Genomic DNA, 7230 nt, shown 5'->3' with positions numbered 1-7230 from the left:
AAAAAAAAAACAAACCCCAAACCTGGTATCATAGCAACCCTCTAGGACACACTAGAACTGCTCCACAGGTTTCGGAACCTGTAAATGTTTGCCTCCTCTTGCTTCCTTGGAGTTGCTGGTCGTTTGGAATCGCTGACTGTTCTGTTAGCGGCCCAACAGGTAAAGGGCATTAGAAACCAGCTAGGGCTGAATATGGCGTAAGGAGGCATTGTTCAGAGACCTGCAAACCAAAAGAGGATCCTATCAGTGGAGGGGACGGAAGCACAGGGACCCTAACTAACCCCTCGTCCCACCTGCAATCGGGCTTTCTTCTCCTCCCTGCTCTTTGGGCTCCACAGGAAGAGCCTGTCTTCCCTAAAATGGGGTGGAATGTTCCACTCTAGTGCTGTTAACAGAATATCCGGTGACATGCTAATTGCAATTGTAACTCTTAAGTATTCCAGCTTACCAGGAATGCAAGCAAAACAAAGCCTGACTGCTGCGATGCTGCAAATAGATAGATGCCCAGGTGTAAAGATAGGTAAGCAAATAGGAACAGAGTCAAAAGCTGAGGACAGATGTCCCAGGGAACATGCTACTCACATCTCAAACACCAGGGTCTCGGCCTCCAAGGAGTCCCGGGGCTATTCCTCAGGGAACACTTTTCCTCCAAAATCTTCCCCAAACACTTACACAGCCTTACACTCCCAGCCCCACTGTTGTTCCCAGCCCCCAAAACCTGTTGCTTTGGAGTCACTTCCAACTCATGATGACCCCATGTGGTGCAGAGAGTAGAGCTGTCCTAGAGGGTCTTCGAGGCTGTGACCTTTATAGGAGCAGATCGCCTGGCCTTTATCCCGAGGTACCATCCAGGATCGGGCAGTGTTTCATTCTGCTGTGCATAAGGTCGCTATGAGTCGGTACTGACTCGATGGCACCTAACAACAACAACAACCATTAAAAAAGAAATAGTTGTAATTGCTCTACTAGAAACAAAGTAATGTGGACATCTAGAGAGGATAACTAATGTAGTTGCTAGTCGGAGGAGGTTTTGCTGCTAGCTGCTAAATGCAAACCATTCACATATACACACACACACCCATCCTGATTCAATGATCCCTGTTTCTTGCTCCAGTTTGAGCTGCAATGTTTAAGCTATGGATACACAAGATGATCTGAGACTGTCCTCTCTCAAACAGCTTCTTCATTCCTGTAGAGCACATGGCAGTGTGCAAGAGACTCTAAAAAACCACCAGTAATAAACATGGAATGAATATCTTACCAGAGTATTGGGCAGAAAGAAATCTTATTCTAACATAAAAGCAACCCAGATAGCTTATAAGGTAGACAGCAATATTTGCATAAAAATGTAAATCTTCCAAATGCAATGAAGGATCCTGGATTGGATCCTGGAAGAGAAAAAGGACATACGTGCATGGAAAAACTGGTGAAAGACAAATAAAGACAAGAGTTTAATTACTAGTAAGATGCTCATGTTAATTTCTTGGCTTTGACAAAGGTACTATGGTTATATAAGATTAATATTGGGGGAACCTGATAAAGAGGATATAGGAATTCTGTAATAACTTGGCAACTTTGCCATAAACCTCTAAAATTATTCCAAAATAAAGCATTTCTTTAAAAATCATGTGGGCCTTCCCAAGCTTCCCAAGCTGCTCCCAGGTTCCTGGGCCCCAGCCAACTCCCCAGGGCACTAGTTTATGATCCTCTCCATCAGGGTTGCTTGGGGGTAACTACCGAGAGCCCCATAAGGAGAAGCTGGAACCAGAGGCAGAGAATGTGGTCATGGGCTTTTCGGAGGTAGCTCAAGCAGAAGGTAAGCAGTCCACAGGACCAAAGCCATGAGATTCCAGGTCATTCCAGATCTACAAATCATTTGTTTATTCCGTTAATATTTATCACAGCACACGTCAAGCATGGGTCTAGGCTCAGTGAGAGGTGGAATATGGGGAAATACAGTTGCTGGTACGGAGATCAATAAGACCCTGAGACCCATGCCTCCGTCCTTTTGGAAGCAGTGAAGGAAACAGGCTCCCCACACGGACAATCCCTGGCAGTGGCCAGAGCACAGGGACATGCATGAAGCCTGTGGGGTGGCCAGGAAAGGCTTCACAAAGCAAGTTCCAGCTACTGTGCCCTGGTTGGTAAATGTCACCCAAAGATGTTGTTGTGTGCTGTGGAGTGATCCAAAGATAGTCACACCCAATCCTGCAGTTCAGAAAGCTGGAAGGAGCCAAGAAAAAGGAGGGCCTGGCTCCCTGCAAGTATCAAGTGTTGCAGACATCATCATTATCATCATCACTACCATCAGGCCCCGATGACCCAGTGGGGGCCTTCGGGAGAGGACGCGATTGGACAGGGTGGTCTGGGGTTGCCCACCATACCTGTACCAGCAGGGCCACTTCAGAGGCGGGAATGGGGCATGTTGACACAGCTGGGGGAGAAAGGTCCTGCCTCATTAATCACTTCAGGTCAGGTGCTCCCAGGGAGGGGACATCCCAGGGGCACTGGACTGGCTCTCTTGGGGTTCCTGGGGACAGAAAGAGGAGTTCTGGCCACAGACCCAGGAGTCAAAAGCAGGTCTGAGGAGGGCAGGATATCATGGCGGATGGCTGTCCAGGCTCTAGGGGGCCTCAGGCCAGGGGCTTTCCCAAAAGGATGTTTGTCCACAGAGCAGCAACCTTCCAGGCAATGCTGGTAACCCCCTTACAAGCAGGCCTGGGAGAGGAACATTTCTTTTTTCTTTCTCATCTGGCCAAGTCAGTGTCAGCTGCTTGCCATGCGGTTCTTGACCCTCCCTATGCAGGGTGTGTATGTGTGTGGGGGAGGTGTGGGGGTAGAGAGGAGGGCGACTGAGAGAGAGAACGGAGCCTGTTCCAAAGGCATCAGTCTTTGCAAACAGAGAAAATCCATTCTGTGTGCTCTGAATGAAGCCAGGGGAACCAGTGGAGTAGTTTCTGGACTCATTGTTTATCATTCACTCCAAAACCACTTACTGAGCACCTACTATGTGCCTGGCTCTGTACTAGGTGCCGGGAGACAACAAAGAACAATCAGAAAGAGAGTCAGTGTTTTGGGGGCTTACCTTCTAGAGAAGGGTAGCAGAGAATCTAGCGACAATGTGTTCACGGAGAGTGGGGAGGAAGGTCAATGCCCTCGGCACAAACCCAGCTTCCACTACTGTCTCCCTGGGCATCTGCCTCCTCAACCAGCGCTCACAAAAGCCCCACCCCCACCCCCAATCTGGACCTGGAGTCCAAAGAGCACACAAAGGTCTGCCCCCTCCCACCTCCCCAGTAGCTTCTGTCTGTTTGGAAAATAAAAGAACAGAGCAGCTCTAGACAGCTCTTGGGTAAACTAGCAGTGGTCAGGTGACCTGGTGCCTCTCCCCTCTCTCCCACCTCCAGGAGCCCAGGGGTGTACCCTCTCTTTCCCTGGCTTCCTCACCCCTTATTCTTTCTCTTTCTCTCCTCTTGCTTTCTTTCCTCCTTCTCTCCCCCACCCAGCCCTATTCTCTCTCCCCCTCCCCTACTTCCTGTCTCACTTTTTCCTGCCCAGGAATCAGACCCCAGACAGTACCTAGGAAGTCTGCGGCCTTGCCTAATAGAACCGTAATAGTCCTCAGGGAGGCACGATAATGACATCCTCCTTAAATAAAAGGACTTAATGGAGATTTCCCAAATTTGAAAACCACATTTCCACTAGCAACCCATTCAGCAAGTGGCTGCTCTGGAAAGGAACTCACTCACGGGAAGCTGCCTTGGGGAGGGGGCGAGGAGGGAGGAGGAAAGGAGTCTGAGTAAAGAAGGTTCTGTTCATCTGGGGCTTTCAGTGGCTGAATAAGAGCCTGGTGTGAGGACACAAATCACAAAACCTACCGGGCCACCAAGAAAGAGCCAAAATTCAACCTCAAGGAATCCTGTATGACGCTAGATGAATAACGTCATTGCTCTGAGCGTCTGCTCCCTCAATTGTGAGTGAGGTGCAGTCAACACCCAACAATACACAGTGAGGGTCTGGGACCAACACTTACCTGCACCTAACATACAGCTGTGGTCCCAGATTCCTTAATTAACACAGCGAGATGGGCACCCTTGTTACCCAGAGGAATATGCGGCAAACCAGTAGTAGCCCATTCACCGGGATTCTGGAAAATGCTCCACGTTGGCTGAGGGAGCAGAGAGCTAATGATTCTTTTCATTGTCCTGTCACTAGGATGCTAACCAATAGTAAGTAAGGTACAGGATATAATCAAAGTCTTGGGGACTCTGGGATCCCACAATTTACCTCAGAAAATCATGAATCTGTCTAGGTACCAGTTGACTCCTTTGAAAATGGAGATGCTAAGACTGAACCAGGGACACACACACACACACACACAAGCAGAAAAGGATGTGGTGGGGACAGGGAGGATGATAAATAGAAATGAATGGAGCGAATGAAGCAAGTCAGGATTCTTGGATCATAGACTCAGCTCTGTCACCAGCCGGCTCTGGGAACTTGGACAAAGCTCTTCTCTCTGGTCCTACTTTTCCTGAGGTGTAGACTCCTGAAAGTAGGTAATCTCTACGATCTCTAAAAAGTAAAATTCAGCTTTGAGCTTCTCTGCAGCCCAGACTGTGGTGTGTTTGCCAACGTTGCCACCTAGTGGCAGCAATAGGCAACTCCCAGCGGTCTGAGAGAAAATCAAGCGCGCCAGGGCCCATCCATAATGGAAGTGCATTTGTATCAACAGGATGGTAGTGTTTTCAAACATCCTCCTTTCACAGCGTGTGACACATTTTTTAAAAATATAATCCAATCTTCAAAGAGGAAAGGAACTAGCATCTCTTAGCTCTTGCTGTATGTCAGTACATTGTCTCCTTTGATCCTGAAAACAGATTTGGGAGATATGATTAACCCTCCCTTTATAACTGAGGAAACTGGGGCTCCGAGAGGTGAAATGACTTGCACAAAGTCACACAGTTAGCAAGAGATTATCCTGGAAGTCAGAGAAAGACCATGTGGCACCAAACGCACGTTGCCTCCCCGAAATAAGTGGTTCATTTTTCGTGGCTATATCTGATGCCTTCTACTCATACCTTTTAAGTTGGGGCGGTGGCGATATCACTGTGAAAGGGGCTGAGGAAGAGCACCCTCTAAATGATGCCCTGCCCTGCTCCTCAGATGGGAGTAGGCGCTGGGCATGCCAGAGGTTTTGAGTGTTTTCCAAGAATACTGAAGAGAAAATTCCAGATCCCAAAGAAGGCACAAACCCATGACTCAGAGGAACCAGAAACTTGATTCATGTGTCTGTGGCATATTTATTAGATTATTCTGTTACCACTAGTGAGAACCCCCTTCTCCGTCTCATTCTCAGACTCTGAGGAAAAGTGATGACCCTCTTGACAATGGGTCCCTGTGTCATGGCACCAGGACAAGCCTAGCCCCAAAAAACGCATGTTCATACAGTTGCTAAAAGTTGGTTATGACCACAAACCCATCTCCTCCTGAAAGGCAACTAAAATTCAAAAGATTAAACAAAAAAAAATAGCGATGATAACACATAAAGGAGTCATGGGGTCAGTGCACAAAGAGTTAGCCAGCAAATGACTCTTGTCTAAAAGCAAATGACAGGGGAGGAGCAAGTCAAGTTCTCCTCACAGCCTTCCATTCCCAAGCTTTCCCTGAAGAACTCACCCCAAGTTCATATCAATATGTTTCCTTTCCAGCTCACTCAGACTCAGCAGGGCATCCAAATGTTCTCTGTTGAAGAAATTGCCTCTGTTGAGCATAGGATGGTGAGGGTCTATACCAATGGCTCTCAGCTCAGTGAGACACACTCAGCAACTTCATACACACAACAACACACGTACACAATTTGATGTCACTGGGGGTAATGTGCATGGCACGAGGGACTGGGTGTACAACACATGCCAATCTGAGAGCCACCCTCCTGTCCCTGTATCTCTTAACCATCCAGCCTGACCCTCAAACCTGCCAAATCAGCTGCCATCAAATCAACTCCTACTCATGTGACCCCATATGTCTCTAAATAGAACCATATGTGCTCCATAGGCTAGTGTTTTACAAATAGATTACCAGGTCTTTCTTTGGAGGCATCTTTAGGTGGATTCAGACCTCCTACTTTAAGGTTAGCCCCTGAACGCAGTAAAGATCTGCACTACCCAGAGACACCTCCAACCCATCGGCCCACAGCAACGTCCTTCATCCATAACCACACTTGATCACAACCGTGAGACACCCGTGTCGTGGAGCTTGAGAATTGGAAAAGATGCCGTAACAATGTATGGGCCAAAAGAACACTATTGCTCTCTACCTGTTATTAGACTGTTTGCTGGGGGCAGCTTGCTTATCATTGTAAACTCCGAAGAAGGCAAGCTCCTCTAATTGGCAATGTGGCTTCACCTGGCCTAAAAACCCCAAACCAAATCAAGTCAACTCTCACTCATTACAAACCTATGTTGTTTGTTAAGTGCCGTGGAGTGGAGTTGGTTTCAGCTCATGTTGTTAGGTGCCATCGAGTCGGTATCAACCCATAGCGACATTATGCACAGCAGAACGAAACACTGCCCAATCCTGGGCTAACCTCACTACTGTTGCCACGCTTGAGTCCATCGATGCTGCCACTTGGCCAATCCATCTCGTTGGGGGTCTTTCTCTTTTTCTCTGACCCTCCGCCTTACCAAATATGAGATCCTTCTAAAGCGACTGGTCCCTCCTGACAATATGTCCAAAGTATGAGAGACAAAGTTCGGTTATCTTGGCCTCCAAGGAGCACTCTAGCTGCACTTCTTCCAAGCAAATTCACAGGTTAATAAGCTGAAAAGAGTACGAAGTACTTGTTCTCACAACTTGATAAAAGTGCCAAGCACCATTATAATAGCAAGGAGCATTGATACTGAAGAGTCAGTGAAGCTAACTAGTATTTTTTTTTAATCTACTTGGGAAACCTGATTCATTTGAAATTTATATTAAAAGGAACAAGTGTCTGTTATGCCTTAATTTCAGAGTTAGCGTACTTGTTTTACAGTGTTGTTGGTAAGTGCCATCAAGTCGGTATCAACTCAGCAACTCTGAATAGGGTTTCCAAGGAGTTGCTGGTGAGCTTGAACTGCCCACCTTGTGGTTAAAACGACTTTGCAGTCCAGTGTTTTAACCCACAGTGCCACATCTTATAACTGGGTGGGGCATCATACAAATATTCTTTCCCTTTCCTGGAGTGCACTT

This window comes from Chrysochloris asiatica, unplaced genomic scaffold (assembly GCF_000296735.1).
Source record: "Chrysochloris asiatica unplaced genomic scaffold, ChrAsi1.0 scaffold00007, whole genome shotgun sequence".
Taxonomy (NCBI): domain Eukaryota; kingdom Metazoa; phylum Chordata; class Mammalia; order Afrosoricida; family Chrysochloridae; genus Chrysochloris; species Chrysochloris asiatica.
Note: the sequence above shows the minus strand (reverse complement) of the source record.